Below are 22,134 nucleotides of genomic sequence, written 5' to 3'. Positions count from 1 at the left end.
CCAACCATCTCATCCTCTGTCGTCCCCTTCTCCTCGCCTTCAATCCTTCCCAGCATCAGGGTCTTTTCAAATTAGTCAGTTCTTCACATCAGGTGGCCAAAGTATTAGAGTTTCAGCTTCAACATCAATCCTTCCAATGAATATTCAGGACTGATTTCCTTTAGGATGGACTCATTCTATCTCCCTGCTGTCCAAGGGACTCTCAAGAGTCTTCTCCAACACCACAGTTCAAAAGCATCAATGCTTTGGTGCTTGGCTTTCTTTATAGACCAGCTCTCACTTCCATACATGACTACTGGAAAAACCATAGGCTTAGCTAGATGGACCTTTGTTGGCAAAGTAATGTCTCTGTTTTTTTAATATGCTGTGTAGGTTGGTCATAACTTTTCTTCCAAGGAGCAAGCATCTTTTAATTTCATGGCTGCAGTCACCATCTGCAGTGATCTTGGAGCCCCCCAAAAATAAAATCTATAAATGTTTCCACTGTTTCTCCATCTATTTGCCATAAAGTGATGGGACCAGATGCCATAATCTTAGTTTTCTGAATGTTGAGCTTTAAGCCAACTTTTTCACTCTCCTCTTTCACTTTCATCAAGAGAAAGTGCTTTTCTGCCACAAGGGTGGTATCATCTGCATATCTGAAGCAACTGATATTTTTCCCAGCTATCTTGATTCCAACTTGTGCTTCATCCAGTCCAGCATTTCTCATGATGTACCTGCATATAAGTCAAATAAGCAGGGTGACATTACACAGACTTGACGTACTCCTTTCCCAATTTGGAACCAGTCTGTTGTTCCATGTCCAGTTCTAACTGTTGCTTCTTGGTCTGTATACAGATTTCTCAGGAGGCGGGTCAGGTGGTCTGGTATTCCCATCTCTTGAAGAATTTTCCACAGTTTGTTGTGATCCACACAGTCAAAGGCTTTGACATAGTGAATAAAGCAGAAAGAGATGCTTTTCTGAACTCTCTTGTTTTTTCAATGATCCAACAGATGTTGGTAATTTGATCTCTGGCTCTTCTGCCTTTTCTGAATGCAGCTTGAACATCTGAAAGTTCACGGTTCACATACTACTGAAGCCTGGCTTGGAGAATTTTGAGCATTACTTTGCTAGAGTGTGAGACTAGTGCAATTGTGCATTATGTTTCTTTGGAACTGGAATAAAAACTGACCTTTTCCAGTTCTGTGGCCACTACTAAGTTTTCCAAATTTGCTGGCATACTGAGTGCAGCATGTTCACAGCATCATCTTTCAGAATTTGAAATAGCTCAACTAGAATTCCATCACCTCCACTAGCTTTGTTTGTAGCGATGCTTCCTAAGGCCCACTTGACTTCACATTCCAGGATGTCTGGCTTTAGGTGAGTGATCACATCATCATGATTATCTGGGTGATGAGTATCTTTTTTCTATAGATCTTCAGTGTATTTTTGCCACCTCTCCTTAGTATCTTCTGCTTCTGTTAGGTCCATACCATTTCTGTCCTTTATTGTGCCCATCTTTGCATGAAATGTTCCCTTGGTATCTCTAATTTTCTTGAAAAGCTCTCTGTTCTTTCCCATTCTATTGTTTTCTTCTATTTCTTTGTATTGATCACTGAGGAAGGCTTTCTTATCTTTCCTTGCTATCCTTTAGAACTCTGCATTCAAATGGGTATATCTTTCATTTTCTCTTTTGCCTTTTGCTTCTCTTCTTTTCATGGCTATTTGTAAGGCCTCCTCAGACAATCATTTTACCTTTTTGCATTTCTTTTTGGCGGGATGGTCTTGATCACTGCCTCACATACAATGTCATGAATCTCCCTCCATAGTTTTTCAGGGACTCTGTCTATCAGATCTAATCCTTTGAATCTATTTGTCACTTCTACTGTATAATTCTAAAGGATTTTATTTAGGTCATACCTGAATGGTCTGTGGTTTTCCCTACTTCTTCAATTTCACTCTGAATTTGGCAATAAGGAGCTGATGATCTGAGCCATAGTCAGCTCCCAGTCTTGTTTTTGCTGACTGTATAGAGCTTCTCCATCTTTGGCTGCAAAGAATATAATCAATCTGATTTCAATACTGCCCATCTGGTAATGTCTGTAGAGTCTGAAGACTCTAGCGTCTTCTCTTGTGTTGTCAGAATAGGGTGTTTGCTATGATCAGTGTGTTCTCTTGGCAAAATTCTATTAGCCTTTGCCCTGCTTCATTCTGTACTCCAAGGCCAAATTTGCCTGTTACTCCACGTATCTCTTGACTTCCTACTTTTGCATTCCTGTACCCTAAAATGAAAAGGACATCTTTTCTGGGTGTTAGTTCTAGAAGGTCTTGGAGGTCTTCATAGAACCATTCAACTTTTTCAGCATTACCTGTCAGGACACAGACTTGGATTACTGTGATACTGAATGGTTTGCTTTGGAAACGAACAGAGATCATTCTGTCATTTTTGAGATTGCATCCAAGTACTATGTTTTGGACTCTTGTTGACTATGATGGCTACTCCATTTCTTCTAAAGGATTCTTGCCCACAGTAGTAGATACAATAATTATCTGAGTTAAATTCACCCATTCCAGTCCATTTTAGTTTGCTGATTCCTAAAATGGTGATGTTCACTCTTGCCATCTACTGTTTGACGACTTCCAATTTGCCTTGTTTCATGGCATGGACCACAGTCTTGACTAACTCAATGAAACTATGAGCCATGCTGTGTAGGGCCACCCTAGAAGGATGGGTCACGGTGGAGAGTTCTGAAAAAACGTGGTCCACTGGAGAAGGCAATGTCAAACCACTTCAGTATTCTTGCCTTGAGAAACCCATGAACAGTATGATAAGGCAAAAAGATAGGACACTGAAATATGAACTCCCCAGGTTGGTAGGGGCCCAATATGCTGACACCACACAGCAGCATCTAAATCACTAAAACATGTTAAGTAAAAGAAGCCAAACACAAATGTCACATATTGTATGATTCCATTCATATGAATGACTAGAGGAGACAAATTCATAGGAACAAAAAGTTAGATCAGTGGTTTCCAGGGTTAGCAAACAGGGAAAATGAGAAATGACTGCTAACAAGTCTGGGGCTTCTTTCTGGGGGGAATGAAAATGTCTTACAGTAAGACAGTAATGATGGTTGCAGAACACTGAATATACAAAAAACTACTGAAACTCTAAAAGGTAACTTTTATAGTATATTAACTATGTCACAATATAGTTGGCTTGTTTCATTTTTAAAGAAGTTAACTGCCTTATTCAGAGTTGCACTGATTAGCAGGGTTGTTAACATCAGTGTTCTTACTATAAAACATTTGGTCTTGTTATTACAAAACTGAAATGACCCTTATTAGCTATAAACCCAGACTGACACCAAATAATGGTTACCAGTATTTTGGCCATAAGTTAAGGTAAATTAAGTGTGCCAGCATCAAACTTCCCAATATGTGTTACACATAACATGAAGCATGTTAACAAAGATTTGAGATAAAATACCACATGGAGATTAGTCTTACCACTGAAATATTTTCATCCAGTAGCACATGTAAGCCTTTCAGTGACACCATGAAGTCAAAAGATGATCCCATAATACAGCTGGGCTAAATGATGATCTAGCAGAGAAGTAGCAGCAAGACAATAATAATGACCATTCACCAATATAAAACTCGGATACATTTTTTTTTATCATGATTAAATTAATATTGGTAGTATAACAAATCATGGGACTGTAGTTTCATAATATAGCAAGTAACAGGACCTCCAGAACCAATCAGTCCATGGTTGACAGATCTTAATATCAAATTATTTTGCTAGTTAACAAAGTTCCACGCAGTAAACTGGAGGAGCAAATGAAGGCTAAATGGTTAATACTATTAGAATATGCCCAGTCTAAATAGCAACACTGAACGAAAAATAAACAATGAAAAGTTCTGCATGTAAAGCAGTATAATATACTGAGAAACTCAGGTGACAACCCTAAAGCATACCACAAGTTTTGCCATTAAAAAAAAAAAAAATTCTGGGGGCCGGTCCTAAGATGGCAGAGGACAGGGAGACCACATTCTCCTCCACATATTCATCAAAAAATCATTTGAATGCTGAGCAACTTCCACAAAACAACTTCTGAACACTGGCGGAGGACACCAGGCACCCCGAAAGGCAACCCATTCTCTTTGAAAGTAGGTAGGACAAAATATAAATGACAAAAAGAGAGACAAAAGAGTTAGGGATGGAGAGCCATCCCGGGGAGGAGTTTCCATACACCACTCTCACCGGCAGGTCTGTGGGGAGTTATGGAACCTCAGAGGGCAACATAACTGGGAGGGGGAAAAAATCCACAGAATATGTGCCTTAACTACAACTCCCAGTGGAGAAAGAGCCCAGATGCTCGCATCTGCCACAGCGAGCGGTGGGGAGGCATGGGTTGTATGCTTAGGGTAAGGACCAAGCCTGGATGCCCTGAGGACAATCTGAAGGAGCCAACATGAGATAGCAACCCAAACTGTGGGATAGCCAGAGAGAGAGAAAAAAAAAAAAAAAAAGAGAAAGAGAGAGAAAAAAAAAAAAAAAGAGAGAGAGAGAGAGAGAGAAATTTCCCGCAAACAGCTCTAACCTAAGTCACAGCCTAGCCGGCTCACAGAACAAAGGATTCAGCGAATACCAGAGGAAAGCTAGCTGGCTGTGGATGGGCCCATTGCCCTGCCAGAGGCAGAAAGGCAGGTGGACGACAGCCAGAGCCGGAAGGCGAAAGGCAATCTTGGCCCCAGAGACGGCATCCTCCAAACTGTGAGCAGGCTCCCGTTTGCTAACCAAGTCTTCATAGGATCCTGGACGATTGACATATGCCAGGAGGGTCACAGCCTGAGATCAGCTGAGACCAGAAAGGTGATAAGAAGCACCACACACCTGGGATAGTGCACTCGCCAAGCACCTGGTGGCCTGAGCTCCTCGCACCTGGGAAGGGCATAAAACGCAGGCCCAACAGAGTCTGTGCCTTTGTGGAGTACTTGAGAACCTGAAACTGAGCAGCTTAGACCTGGGAAGTACACGCAATCCAGGGCGTGACTGCAGTTCCCCTTCAGAGCAACCTGGAGCCTGAGCAGTGTAGACTGGGAAAGCACAGGCACCATGAGCTGGGGTAAACCCAGTGTGGTCCACACACTGTGAGCACTCCACACACACACCAGTGATATTTGTTTGCAGTGTTCCTCCCTCCCCACAGCACGACTGAACAAGAGAGCCTAAGTAAGTGACCACCTTCGCCCCCTTGTGTCAGGGCAGAAAGTAGACACTGAAGAGACTTACTAATTTTTAAATTTTTTATTACTCCTTTAATTTTCATTTTTATAACCTTACTATTTCCTTGTATAAAAAGACCATATTTTTTAACCAAATTTCACATACATATTTTATAATTTTTGTTATTGATTTGGTTTTATATTTTTAATATTGTATTTTTGAGAGTCTAACCTCTACTCTAGATTTTTAATCTTTGCTTTTAGGTATTTGTTATCATTTTGTACCTTTAAGAATCTAATCTTCAGTACCCATTTTTACTTAGGGGTGTGATTACTGGCTTGACAGCTCTCTCCCCTTTTGACTCTCACTGTTCTCCCCTAGGCTACCTCCATCTCCTCCCTCTGCCTTCTCTTCTCTACTTAACTCTGTGAATCTCTCTGGGTGTTCTAGGCTGTGGAGAACACTTAGGGAACTGATTTCTGGCTAGACTGGTCTTTCCCCTTTTGACTGCCCCTCTTCTCCTCCTGGTCATCTCTATCTCCCTCCTCCCTCTTTTCTTCTCTATGTAACTCTATGAACCTCTCTGGGTATTTCAGACTGTGGAGAGCACATAGGGAACTGATTACTGGCTAGATTGCTCTCGCCCCTTCAGATTTCCCCTCTTCCCCTCCTGGTCACCTCTATCTCCCTCTTCCATGTAACTCTGTGAACCTCTCTGGGTGTCCCTCACTGTGGATAATCTTTTCACTATTAACCTAGATGTTTTATCATCAGTGCTATATAGATGGAGAAGTCTTGAGGCTACTGTAAGAATAAGACTGAAAGCCAGAGGCAGGAGGCTTAAATCCAAAACTTGAGAACACCAGAAAACGCCTGAATCCAGGGAACGTTAATTGACAAGAGCGGGTTCTTTACCAGCTGAGCCACCAGGGAAGCCCAAAAGCCTACATACCTACACTGAAACCAAGCTCCACCTAAGAGCCAACAAGTTCCAGAGCAAGACATACCACGCTAATTCTCCAGGAACACAGGAACATAGCCCTGAGCATTAAAATACAGGCTGCCTAAAGTCAAACCAAACCTCAGAACTCACTACTGGACACTTCATTACATTCCAGAGAGAAGAGATCCAGCTTCACCAGTGCAATCTTCCCTAACCAGGAAACCCTGACAAGCCACTTGTCCAACCCCACCGACAGGCAGGAACCTCTGCAATAAAGAGGAATCACAAACTTCCAGCATACAGAAAAGCCACCCCAAACACAGCAATCTAAACAAGATGAAAATGAAGAGAAATATTCGGCAGGTAAAGGAACACAATAAATGGAGTTACAGATAAATAGACTAGAGCCAAGGATTGAGAAGATGCAAGAAATGTTTAACAAGGACCTAGAAGAAATAAAAAAGGGTCAGTAAATAATGCATAATGCAATAACTCAGATCAAAAGCACTCTGGAGAGAACCAACATTAGAATAACTGAGGCAGAAGATAGGATAAATGAGGTGGAAGATAGAATGGTGGAAATAAATGAAGCAGAGAGGAAAAAAGAAAAAAGAATTAAAAGAAATGAGGACAACCTGAGAGACATCTGGGACAATGTTAAACGCCCCAACATTCGAATCATAGGAGTCCCAGAAGAAGAAGACAAAAAGAAAGACCATGAGAAAATACTTGAGGAGATAACAGTTGAAAACTTCCCTAAAATGGGGAAGGAAATAGCCACCCAAGTCCAAGAAACCCAGAGGGTCCCAAACAGGATAAATCCAAGGCGAAACACCCCAAGACACATATTAATCAAATTAACGAAGATCAAACACAAAGAGCAACTATTAAAAGCAGCAAGGGAAAAGAAACAAACAACACACAAGGGGATTCCCATAAGGATAACAGCTGATCTTTCAATAGAAACTCTTCAGGCCAGAAGGAAATGGCAGGACATATTTGAAGTGATGAAAGAGAAAAAGCTACAACCCCAGATTACTGTACCCAGCAAGAATCTCATTCAAATATGAAGGAGAAATCAAAAGATTTAGACAAGCAAAAGCTGAGAGAATTCAGCACCACCAAACCAGCTCTTCAACAAATGCTAAAGGATCTTCTCTAGACAGGAAACACAGAAAACGTGTATAAACTCGAACCCAACACAAGAAAGTAAATGGCAATGGGATCATACTTATCAATAATTACCCTAAATGTAAACGGGTTGAATGCTCCAACCAGAAGACAAAGACTGACTGAACGGATACAAAAACAAGACCCCTATATATGCTGTCTACAAGAGACCCACTTCAAACCAAGGGACACATACAGACTGAAAGTGAAGGCCTGGAAAAAGATATTTCATGCAAATGGAGACCAAAAGGAAGCAGGAGCAGCAATACTCATATCAGATAAAATAGACTTTGAAATAAAGGGCAAGAAAAGAGACAAAAAAGAGACAAAAAAGAATCAATCCAAGAAGAAGAGACAAAAAAGAAGACAAAAAAGAATCAATCCAAGAAGAAGATATAACAATTATAAAGATATATGCACCCAACATAGGGACACCTCAACATGTAAGGGAAATGCTAACAAGTATGAAAGGGGAAATTAACAGTAATACAATAATAGTGGGAGACTTTAATACCTTACTCACCTGTGGATAGATCAACTAAACAGAAAATTAGCAAGGAAACACAAATTTTAAATGATACAATGGACCAGTTAGACCTAATTGATATCTATAGGGGATTTCAACCCAAACCAATGAATTTCACCTTTTTCTCAAGTGCACATGGAACATTCTCCAGTACAGATCACACCTTGGGCCGTAAGTCTAGCCTTGGTAAATTCAAAATAATTGAAAGCACTTAAAGCATCTTTTGTGATCACAATGCAGTAAGATTAGATGTCAACTACAGGAAAAAAACTATTAACAATACAAACATATGGAGGCTAAATAACACGCTTCTGAATAACCAACTAATCACAGAAGAAATCAAAAAACAAATAAAAATATGCATAGAAATGAATGAAAATGAAAACACGACAACCCAAAACCTTTGGGATTCAGTAAAAGCAGTGCTAAGGGGAAGGTTCAGAGCAATACAAGCCTACCTCAAGAAACAAGAGAAAAATCAAATAAATAATCTAATTTTACACCTCAAGCAAGAAAAAAGAAGAAATGAAGAAGAAAAAGAAGAAATGAAGAACCCCAGGGTTAGTAGAAGGAAAGAAATCATAAAAATTGGGCAGAAAAAATGAAAAAGAAACAAAGGAGACAATAACAAAAATCACTAAAAGCTGGTTCTTTGAGAAGATAAATAAAAGAGACAAACCATTAGCCAGAGTCATCAAAAAACAAAGGGAGAAAAATCAAATCAACAAAAAGAAAAATGCAAATGGAGAAATCACAACAGACAACATAGAAATACAAAGGATCATAAGAGACAACTATCAGCAATTATATGCTAAGAAAATGGACAACTTGGAAGAAATGGATGAATTCTTACAAAAGTATAACCTTCCAAAACCGAACCAGGAAGAAATAGAAAATCTTAACACACCCATCACAAGCATGGAAATCAAATTGTAATAAAAAATCTTCCAACAAACAAAAGCCCACCACCAGATAGCTTCACAGCTGAATTCTACCAAAAATTTAGAGAAGAGCTAACACCTATCCTATTCAAACTCTTCCAGAAAATTGCAGAAGGTAAACTGCCAAACTCATTCTATAATGCCACTATCACCCTAATACCAAAACCTGACAAAGATGTCACAAAAAAAGGAAACTACAGGCAAATATCACTGATGAACATAGATGCAAAAATCCTTAACAAAATTCTAGCAATCAGAATCCAACAATATATTAAAAAGACCATACATCATTACAAAGTGGGCTTTATCCCAGGGATGCAAGGATTCTTCAATATTCACAAATCAATCAATGTGATATACCACATTAACAAATTGAAAGATAAAAACCATATAATTATCTCAATAGATGCAGAGAAAGTCTTTGATCAAATTCAACATCCATTTATGATAAAAACCCTCCAGAAAGCACAATAGAAGGAACATACCTCAAGATAATAAAAGCCATATATGATAAATCCACAGCAAACATTATCATCAATGGGGAAGAACTGAAAGCATTTCCCCTAAAGTCAGGAACAAGACAAGGATGCCCACTCTCACTACTGCTATTCAACATAGTTTTGGAAATTTTGGCCACAGCAATCAGAGCAGAAAAAGAAATAAAAGGAATCCAGATTGGAAAAGAAGAAGTAAATCTCTCACTGTCTGCAGATAACATGGTCCTCTACATAGAAAACCCTAAAGCCTCTACCAGAAAATTACTAGAGCTAAATCAATGAATATAGTAAAGTTGCAGGATATAAAATCAACACACAGAAATCCCTTGAATATAATAAGAAAATAGAAAGAGAAATTCAGGAAACAATTCCATTCACCATTGCAACAAAAAGAAGAAAATACTTAGGAATAAATCTACCTAAAGAAACAAAAGGCCTATATATAGAAAACTATAAAACACTGATGAAAGAAATCAAAGATGACACAAATAGATGGAGAAATATACCATGTTCATGGGTCAGAAGAATTGATATAGTGAAAATGAGTATACTACCCAAAGCAATCTACAGATTCAATGCAATCCCTATCAAGCTACCAATGGTATTTTTCACAGAACTAGAACATATAATTTCACAATTTGTATGGAAATACAAAAAAACCTCAAATAGCTAAAGCAATCTTGAGAAAGAAGAATGGACCTGGAGGAATCAACCTGCCTGGCTTCAGTCTATACTAATTAAGACAGTATGGTACTGGCACAAAAAGAGAAATATAGATCAATGGAACAAGAAAGAAAGCCCAGAGATAAATTCACACACCTATGGACACCTTATCTTTGACAAAGGAGGCAAGAATATACAATGGAGAAAAGACAATCTCTTTAACAAGTGGTGCTGGGGAAACTGGTCAATCACTGGTAAAAGAATGAAACTAGAACACTTTCTAACACCATACACAAAAAGAAACTCAAAATGGATTAAAGATCTAAATGTAAGAGCAGAAACTATAAAACTACTAGAGGAAAACAGGCAAAATACTCTCTGACATAAATCACAGCAGGATCCTCTATGACCCACCTCCCAGAATAATGGAAATAAAAGCAAAAATAAACATATGGGACCTAATTAAAATTAAAAGCTTTTGCACAATGAAGGAAACTATAAAAAGGTGAAAAGATAGCCTTCAGAATGGGAGAAAATAATAGCAAATGAAACAATGGACAAAGAATTAATCTCAAAATATACAAGCAGCTCCTGTAACTATTTCCAGAGAAATAAATGACCTAATCAAAAAATGGGCCAAAGAACTCAACAGACATTTCTCCAAAGACGACATACAGATGGCTAGCAAACACATGAAAAGATGTTCAACATCACTCATTATCAGAGAAATGCAAATTAAAACCACAATGAGGTACCATTTCATGCCAGTCAGAATGGCTGCTATCCAAAAAGTCTACAAACAATAAATGCTGGAGAGGGTGTGGAGAAAAAGGAACACTCTTACACTGTTGGTGGGAATGCAAACTAGTACAGCCACTATGGAGAACAGTGCAGAGATTCCTTAAAAAACTGGAAATAGAATGCCCATATGACCCAGCAATCCCAATGCTTGGGATATACACCAAGGAAACCAAAATTGAAAGAGACACGTGTACCCCAATGTTCATCGCAGCACTGTTTACAAGAGCTAGCACATGGAAGCAACCTAGAAGTCCACTGGCAGACGAATGGATAAAAAGCCTGTGGTACTTATACACAATGGAATATTACTCAGCTATTAAAAAGAATGCATTTGAATCAGTTCTAATAAGGTGGATTAAACTGGAGCCTATTATATATAGAGTGAAGTATGTCAGAAAGAAAAATACTAATACAGTATATTAATGCATATATATGGAATTTAGAAAGATGGTAACGATGACCCTGTATGTGAGACAGCAAAAGAGACACAGATATAAAGAATAGTCTTTTGGACTCTGTGGGAGAAGGCAAGGGTGGGATGATTTGAGAGAACAGCACTGAAGCATGTATACTACCATATGTGAAATAGATCACCAGTCCAGGCTCAATGAATGAGACAGGGTGCTCAATGAGACTGGGATGACACTAAGGGACGGGATGGGGAGGCAGGTGGGAGGGGGGTTCAGGATGGGGGACACATGTAAACCCATGGCTGATTCATGTGCTGCTGCTGCTAAGTCACTTCAGTCATGTCCGACTCTGTGTCATCCCATAGATGGCAGTCCACCAGGCTCCCCCGTCCCTGGGATTGTCCAGTCAAGAACACTGGAGTGTATAGCATGTGAGTGTATAGCAAAAACCACTACAATATTATAAAGTAATAAGCCTCTAATTAAAATAAATAAATATTTTTTTAATTAAAAAAATTCTGAAAACAAATGATACACAGCTGAAAGTAGTTTAGCAAACAATAGTGGTTGCTAGATAATACCAGCTAAATTAAAACATTCATCACTGCATTATATATATGGATGCTAGATAATTTTTTAAAGTAGTAATTTGGAAAACAGGGCATAACTAAATGTTAAGTATAATATTAACACGTTTTATCCTTTTTTGGAACCCATATCAGATTGTCTCAGGGCATATGCTTACTAGGGCAATGTTATGTTTGACAAAAGTAACCTGAAGTTACTGCAATAATAGTACAATAAAGTATATTATAATAACACTTGGAAATTTTGGAATAGCACATTAAGTCTTTAACAATATACGCCTTCAGGCATTTTTTTCATATATGGAGTAATGTACTCCAGTGACGTCAACTGCTTTTAGGAGAAACACAGTCCTTAGTACCTGATGTAAAGACATCATCCATGTATTTTTATTTTATTAAATTTTTCAAATTGCTAGTGACAAACCAGAGTAACAAAGCTAAAAGTAAGGATATTGAATTAAACCAATTGTATATCAGCACTATACTATACTGTGCACAAACACCGATGTCATACTTTATAAGCCAGAACCTATAATTGAACAAAATTAAGGAATGAAACAAGCACCCTTGAAATTCCTCAAATGAATTTCTGGCTAACTGCATAGTCATTAGGTTACTGTACTCTCAATCAAAACCATATATTGTGGATTAATATAGTACTAGAGTCTTGCAGGGAGAGAGGACCTTTGTGTCCATAAGGCTACAACAAACTTTGAAATATTTCCCAACACAAAAACCTCCATATATTCAGGAGCAAGATACCTAAAATTATAGGAAAACAGCCACTGTAATAAACATAAAACATACACTAATCTACTTTAAATGTCACATACCTCAGTGAATGTGGAGATAAAGTTAATGATATTAGAAGGAAATAAACAGCTTTAATCAACACAAAAATATTTTTGACTCTTTAGTACTATTAGATTGTGACGTTAATGGAAATTAACATTAACAACTTCTATTTCTGGAAGAGAGTAAGAGACCAAGTTTCTGATGAGAGTGATAACCCTAACATATCTGAAAGGCATCATATTATGGGTAAATTGAGTCAAAGAGTTTCCATTACGTCTCCTCTTTGTCCATTAAACTATGTAAAATCTGAATTAACTTTTCTTGGAGTTAATTATATGAGTGAAAACCTCACTCCTATCATGTTATGGAGGATCTACAGTAACTGGCAAGACCACTACTTTACATATCTGATGATCAAAGTGATCCTCAAATAAGAAAATCACACTGTAGATAACACGCATGCCATATATAACTACCACAGTTGAGAATCACAGTGCCCTCAAGAACCTTACAATATTACTGTTTTCCTACCATCAGTGGAGTTTTACATTGAGAGTAATAATCCCTGAAGGGAAGTATGCAACCAATACCACTAATACAAGCTGTGGAAAATTAAGTACTGGTAAATTTCTACAATCACTGCTTATTGTTCACAGAAATACACAACATTTAGAGGTATACTGTAAATTGCTGAGTAAGACACTAAAGAGACCAGTAAACAGCCTTATTAATACCTTCAACAACCAGAAAACACAAACTAACAAATTATCGGACCTTAAAAGCCTATTACTCCTTAAAATTACTTAAATGTCTAACAATAGAAGACACTCAACAACAATCCTAAAACATATCAGTGACTCAGAATGGAGGAACCATACTGTAATGTTACTGAAAAACTGGGGAGCATTTCTGGTCTGTAGTGATTTCACAAAGGGTGCTGACATGTAGATAAATGAGGCATGACATAAAAGCTATTATAGTGGTTATCTTACTTCCCTTGTGGCTCAGACAGTAAAAGCGTCTGCCTACAATGCAGGAGACCCAGGTTCAATCCCTGGGTCGGGAAGATCCTCTGGAGAAGGCAATGGCACCCCACTCCAGTACTCTTGCCTGAAAAATCCAATGGACAGAGGAGCCTGGTGGGCTGCAGTCCATGGGGTCACAAGTCCATGGGTACACGACTGAGTGACTTCACTTTCTTTCACTTTTACTATGTCCACAAGATGGCGCCAAATTCCTACCAATCTCAGTATTTGATTACATAACAGAGATACTAAACTGCACTGCTGATGACACTTACTGCCTACATTCATGTGAACATCAAACCATCTAAATTCCCAAAGGGCAATCATGCATGTACCAACTGAATACAAGTTCAGATTAGTTCCAACTTGTCTACAGTTGAGTTACAAATCTGGAAATGCCCATTAAACCTATGAAAATGTCACACTATTACCTCAGATTTAACAGGCAGTGGAATTAATAATGAAACAAGGGCCATAAAATATTGGAGCCCAGAGAATGATGCATATATTTACAACTAAATTTACCTATGTAATTTGACTTGTCAAAGGTCCCTTCAGAACAAAATTTAGAATGCAAGCTCATCACCTGTCAAATAGCAGTGTGGGTAAATTTAGTACAAAATATCATTTAACTGAGACAGTGCCAAACCTAATATTTAGAAATATGCCAGGATAAACGTAGCTATCAATATGTTGGAGAGGGCGGTGTTGTAAAATAATTTGCAAATGATAATGGTAAAAAATAAAATATGTTTATGAAATGTTCAGGATAAAGGACCAACAGCATACATAATTTAATATAACTGTTTCTCCACCAAATGCCTTTATTACTGACATGCTGATCTCCAATGCTGCAAGCAGTGCATTACTAGGAGTAATTTTCTTAAAATTCATCTAATAGCTTATAAAGGACAATACTATAAGGACAAACAAAATATACAAATCCATGGTAATGGGTCTTTTTGTCCAAAACACAGCACCAAATCTGTCAAGACTTATGAAAGATATGATGGGTAGTTGCCAGATATTCAGACAAAAATGACTCCCTGAAAAAGCACATAGGCACCTAAGGATACCTAGCAAATTTTCCTATGAAAAAAACTTATTGTACTGGCATAGAATCAAGGGATCCTAATAAAGTGCAACTGCAAGAGACCCTGAGATGTTGACTTGTAATATCACCTCTACAGGGGCAAAGCAGAGTAGAGAAGGGAATGAGAGAGGATGAGATGGCTGGATGGCATCACTGACTCGATGGACATGAGTCTGAGTGAACTCCAGGAGATGGTGATGGACAGGGAGGCCTGGCGTGCTGCGATTCATGGGGTCGCAAAGACCCCATGGGGTCGGACATGACTGAGTGACTGAACTGAACTGAAGATACAATGAGTCTTTCAATAAGCATTAGAATTTTACCAAAATTTTACTAGGGCTAAACTTTGGAACATGGTGCTCTGCACCAGAGATTTGCAAAGGATGAGATCGTGCCATTACATTTGGTTTTCTTGCTCATTTGTCCATAGAGAAATGAAAATTGGAAATTTGTTACTATCATAATGGGAAGATTTGTTGAGTTTAGCTACTAGTTGGGTGTTACATTACATCTGAAGAATCAATTAAACTAGAAAAGTAGAGTAGCATCATGTCTAAGACATTTATCCTACCTCAGGACAGCCAATTATCCAGCAGTGGCTGTCTATAATACAGCAGTCTACAGGAGCATACTTAGGAGATGGACAACCAGAAAAGGGGTTATGTGCTTTCAAAGAACCAAATATTTCAAAGACATTTTTTAAAAAAAACTAAGAAAGCCCATCCATAGTACCAATGTAGGGAATGGTCCATATAACCTTAACTTAATGAAAATTCAAGTAACATGTATCTAGGCAGTAGAATGCTTGAAAGGAACAGCAATGGCTACTAACAGTATTAACAGAGATTATCTGGGAAAATACAACCCAGTCCATCAAGGGATAGTTGAGAACCAGAAAATTCAGAATCCTAGTCAGCTAAGACAAAAAGTGCTAGCACTATACAACAGCTTCTTGTCCACTTATAGGAACACTGCCCTTAGATCCAATGGGTGGGCAATCTATTGCAAACATGATTCACAAAGAGTAGGAGCACTATGGGTGACAAAATTATGTTAGTGTATTTTGGATAAGAAGTTCATTGAAGACAGGCACTATTACTAACTAGGCATTACAGAATTTCACCATCTAAAAGATTATTACATATTTGCTGACAGTGATGTCAAACTCCCATCTGAGTTGCGCTTTGTAGTTCACTTTCAGGGATACGTTGACCAAAGCTATCATTAGGCAATCCTGGTTTCTTCTAAGTACTGGGGTGCATGATGGAAAGCATTTTACAATATGCTGAGAGGTTCTAGAAAAGGGCCTTTGTATGGATGGGGTCTAGGACAAACGATAATGAGACCTATGTTTCTAGTTCACACACTCTAGCACAATACAGAGGAAGCAGCAAAGGTGAACTAAGCTTCACTTCCAATGATGAGAGATCTCCCATGTCACAGCATGGTACTCCTTCAAATCACTGGAACAGTCAGGCATGGAAGTATATTCATGGATCCCACCAATACTCCATGGATACAATAAAAAGTATTTCTCTCCCCCTCCCCCTGCACCTTGTGGAAACCTGACCCTGTTCATAGTTCGCACATGTACAAAACCACATGCTTTTCACTTAAAAACTCCATTTGTGTGTATATGTGCTAGAATCTGAAACTGATGATTCAGAAGCTGGTTTTATTCCCATCTGTGCCAGTATGTCATTTTAAAAGCTTAAAATAAATGAAATCTTTCCTTTCTTGACTGCTTTTAATATGTGGTTGATGGTTAGATGTGAACCAGGAAGTGCAAAGGAACCTTAAAAACTAAGCACAGAAAGCAACTCATCCAAAGGATAGGTAACTCAAAACAGGGTAATAAAGGCAAAGTGCAGTGGACATTCTGGCAGTGATAAAAGATTACCTATATCAATCTCTGTGGGCATCACAAAACTCCATGGGCTAAGTATAACACAAACAAAAGGCATCAGGCTCATTCCTCCTCCCAATGAAAGCAAGAGTAATCTTTGTTGCTTTCATTGCAAACCTGTTCCAGATGATTCTTGAGGTCAACGCCCGCAACCATCCTGGTTAAACCATCTCACTACATCCTGCTCTAGTCCCAACATAAGGTATGGGATTTCTTTAATCTTTTATTTTGGAGTCTCATCCAAGACTTCCTAACTGTAGAGTCCATGCTGAACTACTGCACTTAGTTAAAAGTGCAGTAAGGACAGTGAGCTCCTGAGATGAACACCAAGAGTTCATCACAGCAGCATCTGTCTGGACAGCCTTCCGGCCATTATAAGCAGAAGCCAGTGAAAAGGACAGTGAAATCAAAGGCATCCCATCCCTAGGGACAGCTGGAATTTCACCAATACTATGATAGGAGACCCCTCAGCGGACCCAGAATCTTGTCTTGGGGAACAAATGTCGAATGTTGCCTCCTATTGTCCTGTAGGGGAATTCTCATCTTCTTTAAAGAGTTCTGGCTTCCTTTATTAAGTGAACATTAGTTCCAGTAGCATCTGAAACTTCTCAATAGGTTAACTTCTCTTAACCTTATCCTCAAGTGTAAAACATGGAAACTAAAAAGTGCTTAAAGTCAAGTTACGGAAGCAGATGGCCTACAATCTAATGTCTGTAGTTATATATGGTGCTTAACTATCCTGTACCTACCAGACAGGAAGATTCTTTGAGGCCTGTTGAAATCCATAAAAAAATCTTTAAGATCTTAACCCCCAGACTGAATAGTGGTAAGTACTAAGGAAACACTATTAGTACACATGCTGGCACATCAATCCCACAGGAATGAGAAGCCAGGAAAAGAGTGGAGAGGATTCTCAGATGTAATAATGAAGGCATTTCAAGTTTGGAACTTTCTGTATAGAGATGATCATCCCTGAAGTCCATTTTCAACACAGTGAAGAGCTTGGGAGTGAAACAGAGAAGAGGCAAAAGAATAATTTTTTTTTCAAAGTCACTGCTAATAACTATAGTGATTATAGTTCACTATAGTTCACTCACTCAAGTGAGTGAGTGAAAGTCGCTCAGTTGTGTCCAACTCTTTGTGACCCCCATGGACTATACAGTCCATGGAATTCTCCAGGCCAGAATACTGGAGTAGGCAGTCTTTCCCTTCTCCAGGGGACCTTCTCAACCTAGGAATCGAACCGGGGTTTCCTGCTTTGCAGGCAGATTCTTTACCAACTGAGCTATGAGCTATGAGGGAAGACTATTCAATAGGGCTGTATAATAGAGCTGTGGTCATCCCCAACTAAGGTGACAAAAACCTGTTTCCCCTGATTTCTACAAGACATGCATCCTTCCCTCCATGCTGCCCCAAATACTTCCTCTGCTGCTCATCAGCTTGATATCACATTCCCATTCCACAGGAAACCACCCCTTCCTTACTGCTTTGGTGGCCTAAAATGGCAGCCACAAGCAGTCCCTCTCCTAGCACTTGAACGCACTCAGAGTGTACACAATCACTGGCTCCCAAAACACACAGAACCAGGACAGGCATTAAGGGGGCAGTGGTGGGGCTGAGCCCTGCCAAGAAGATGGGATGATATGAAGATAGCTACTGAGATCCTGTGATGATGTCAGACTGATGACTGATTTCTTCAAAGCACTATGCAGTCTTCTTTGAAACTGATTCCAGGTAGATCTTCCATCCCTCCCCTTCTTCCCTCAAACCCTTATTCCTAGCTATCTCCCTTACCTGAACATGAAAAGTGAAAGTGAAGTAGCTCAGTCGTGTCCGGCTCTTTGCGACCCCGTGGACTGTAGTCCACCAGGCTCCTCCATCCATGGGATTCTCCAGGCAAGAGTACTGGAGTGGGTTGCCATGTCCTTCTCCAGGGGATCTTCCCAACCCAGGGATTGAACCCAGGTCTCCTGCAGCGCAGGCAGACACTTTACCGTATGAGCTACCAAGTCTCAAATACAACACCTAATAGCACCTATATGACAGGAAATACTTACAATGCGGGAGACCTGGGTTCAATCCCTGGGTCGGGAATTTCCCCTGGAGAAGGAAATGGCAACCCACTCCAGTACTCTTACCTGGAAAATCCCACGGATGGAGGACCTTGGTAGGCTACAGTCCATGGGGTCGCAAAGAGTCGGACACGACAGAGTGACTTCACTTCACTGACTATCCCACAGCTATTCCTTATCTTCCTCTTAATTGTTTCTTAATAGATGAAAAGCCAAGACTCTAAAATCCCTGAAATGTCAAAAGCAAAAGTACTAAAAGAGCTCATACAGTTTGCCTGAGTTTTCAATCTAGCTTAGGGCAGGCCAGACAAGCCACCCACAGCCAACCCCTAGATCTCAGTGTTCACACATAGAAACTGATAGGGCCTAATCAGGCAATTAGTCTATTCAACTTTATAGAATATGGATTTGTATTTCTTCTCTTAACCATACATCCCTTATCGTGAGGCTTGGGAATGGCACCATCTACCCCCAAATAGCTCTGGTGTTAACAACAGCCCCAAAGAACTTAATCAACCCTAACCATCTTCTGAGATGTATAATTTCTTCTGATACAGTACCAGGCTATCAACCATGGCAAAGTCTAATAATGCCAACTGAGTCCTTGTCCTACCACCCTGCTCCTTGGACCTAAAGGCATCTCTCAGATTCTGCCTCATACTACCTTACAGTTTGATGTGAGAGGATATTAGGTATCCAACAGCAGGCTAAATGTAAGTGATTACATTTCCCAATATTTGGCATTCCTTGGAGGCCAGAGTGAAATAAGTAACTTCCTGGACAGACTAAACTAATTCGTAGGCACTGTGAAATGAGAGCTCACTAGTGATATGGTACAAGACTAAAGATTAATGGGAGAAACCTACAAAGGACACCCTAAATTGCCCTGTTCACCCTCTTACTAGGTCAGTTGTCATCTCAAAATTCCTGCTGTCATGAACACTTATTTACTTAACAGCCAAGCCGCTACTAAACTAGTTCAGTTACCTGGAGTTAATGCCTCATAGGCAAAAGCAGGAAGGTAAGGCACAGAGAATAAGCCACAGTCTAAAAACAGAAGCCTTCAACAAGTAAGCCATTTTAAAGGTAACCACACAACCACCATTTTAAAGGTAAAAGGAGAAGTCTTAAAATTATACAAATGAGGCACCAAGAGGCACATAATTCACTCTTTAATGACTCCATAAAACCCCTCAGTTGTCTGGCTCCAGACATGAACTTCCAAAAGCCAGCACGCCACAAACTATAGCTGAATCACTGATACTCCCAAGCTCCCAGGAGATAATAAGACCGAGAGATGGTGATCCCTACCCCTACCACACTTATATTCCAAAATAAGGATAAATGACCCCCATACTCCCATCTGCTTTGCTGAGAATTTTATGAGGACTTCTTTATTGTATAAACCTGCCAGCTTTCCCAGGCAGGTGGCTAAACTCTGAATATGAAGGGCTGGAGAAAGTGGAGGTGAGAAGGAAGATTAAAAAAACAAAAAGCATTAGACTCAGATAGATGAAAGGGGCAAGAAGGAATAACTGTATGTGCCAGGGGAAGGAGAGTGAAACATGAATGTACAAGGGGCCTTGAATAAGGGCTAAGAGTGTGGACACTGCAGTATGATCACCTGGGTGTAAATCCCTGTTTTGCAAATGACTTGCTGTCTGACCTTTGAAAAGTCATCAAAGACCTTTGACAAGACTATGTAAGCTACAGTTTTCCCATCTGTAAAATGTGGGTAAGACTACTCATAACACCTAAATTAAATGCTTTAAGTCAGTATTAAATGCTTTAATAATAACATAATAATGAACAGTGTCTAAAACACAGGAACTACCTAATTAATGTTAGTTGCTTCTAAATCTAGGCTTCAGCAATCTTGGTCTATCAGTCACTCTGCTTTCTTTGCTGTTTCAGTCCTGACACAGTGATGCTATTCTCACTAGGGCATGTGACCAGGAAAGGAACTGTGCCAGGTCTAAGGGCTTGTGCACATTACAACGGAAGTAACTCACATGTACATGAATTAAGTATATTTAAATGTCAACATGAAAAAACTTGAGATCTAGAAATTCAGAAACTTCAAGGCCATGTCAAAGCTGAGGGCCAATAAATAGAAAGCTTCTCAATCCCAAATGAGTCCCCGAAAAAGAAGTAAAGCCTTTCAAAAAGACTGCAGCCAAAACTGGAGATACAGGTCTGATACCCAAAGCCTACCTTTGTACCCTGTTGAAGCAGGTCTCTGTCAGGGCAGTGAGCACTAACAGCCCCAACCACCGCCACAGAAGTGTCTTTGAAGAACAGACAGTGATCAATTCTCCCTCTGTGCACAGCCATTTTCTTTCCTATTAAAAAAAATAAAAGAACTCATTTAGAAAAAACTGTCCTGTTGTGGAAAGCTAACTGCCCTTTAGCTGAATCAAAGGTTTAACTGCTGAGAAACCACGGGTATTTCTTGAACAAATATCTAAGTGCATACGGGTCATATGTTGCCAAGCAAATATTGGGACATTTTCATACCATTGAAGGTTAGCCAGGCTTCTCTTCCTTTGTTAACTGTGAGTTAACTGAATCTCAAACAATTCGAAGCATTCCTTGCAATGTAAAATACCATGAAGTGAGCCTTCAAAGTATAACTTAAAAAGCATTCTGGTCTTGTTAAAATTATTTTCTTTCCAATTCACTTTGATTATCTGTACAATGTATGTGATATTAACACCAATGATAACTTATTTATCAGAGGATGTGGGAAAGATAGTATCTCCAAGGCCTCTGAGAGGTAATCATCAACAGGAATACAGACAGAGATATTCAGTTTGGGCACAGTAAAGCTCTGGTTTTATTTTCTTTAACCAACTGGACTGTGCATTGTAGTTTATAAATTACTCTGTAGTTTAAAGGAATAAAACTTTCCCTCTCTGATACAAAGACAGCACAGCTCTCTTCCCAGCAACATGAAAGACAATGGGGTTGAATGATTGCTCACCTGACTTAACTCTACAATCCTCAGTGGAGGAGATGGAAAGTCAAATGGAGGCTCAGGACCTGAAGACATAAGAATCTGAATTTCCAAAGTTGAACCTGGGCTGAAACATCTGAGGCAAAACAGTTGACTTGATGGCAGGTTGACTCCCAGGAATCTCTGTCTCGGTAGCCAGATAAAGTAAGCAAAAGGCAGTTCTCTACTTGGGAAGTCAACTGAATACTCTGGAACAAGTCTCATTCTAAAGTACTTTGGGGAGAAGGAATAAACTGGAAGAGTGGGACTGACACACACACATATATATAATATAAAAAACAGATAACTAATAAGGATCTACTGTGTAGCACAGGGAACTCTACTCATAGTCTGTAATGGTCTATATGGGAAAAGAATCTAAAAGAGAGTGTATTTATGTGTATGTATAACTGATTCCCTTTGCTATACACTGGAAACTAACACATGTGTCTCCTTGGACAATTCATTTCCGAGTGTTAACAAGAGCCCAGTTTCAG

At 39.4% G+C, this 22,134-nt stretch overlaps 1 long non-coding RNA gene across 1 annotated transcript in view; it reads right to left on the bottom strand.

Moving 5' to 3' along the window:
* LOC138070887 (uncharacterized) overlaps nucleotides 1-22,134 on the bottom strand; it is a 45,804-nt gene that overhangs the window by 5,479 nt on the left and 18,191 nt on the right. The window contains exons 3-4 of the long non-coding RNA XR_011144184.1: nucleotides 21,626-21,684; nucleotides 20,857-20,984 (exon numbers count right to left, since the gene is read on the bottom strand). This is a non-coding gene — a long non-coding RNA (uncharacterized lncRNA). The remainder of the gene's footprint in view (nucleotides 1-20,856; nucleotides 20,985-21,625; nucleotides 21,685-22,134) is intronic.

This window comes from Capricornis sumatraensis, chromosome X (genome assembly GCF_032405125.1).
Source record: "Capricornis sumatraensis isolate serow.1 chromosome X, serow.2, whole genome shotgun sequence".
NCBI classification, from domain to species: domain Eukaryota; kingdom Metazoa; phylum Chordata; class Mammalia; order Artiodactyla; family Bovidae; genus Capricornis; species Capricornis sumatraensis.
Note: the sequence above shows the minus strand (reverse complement) of the source record. Positions and strands in the feature narration are given on the sequence as shown.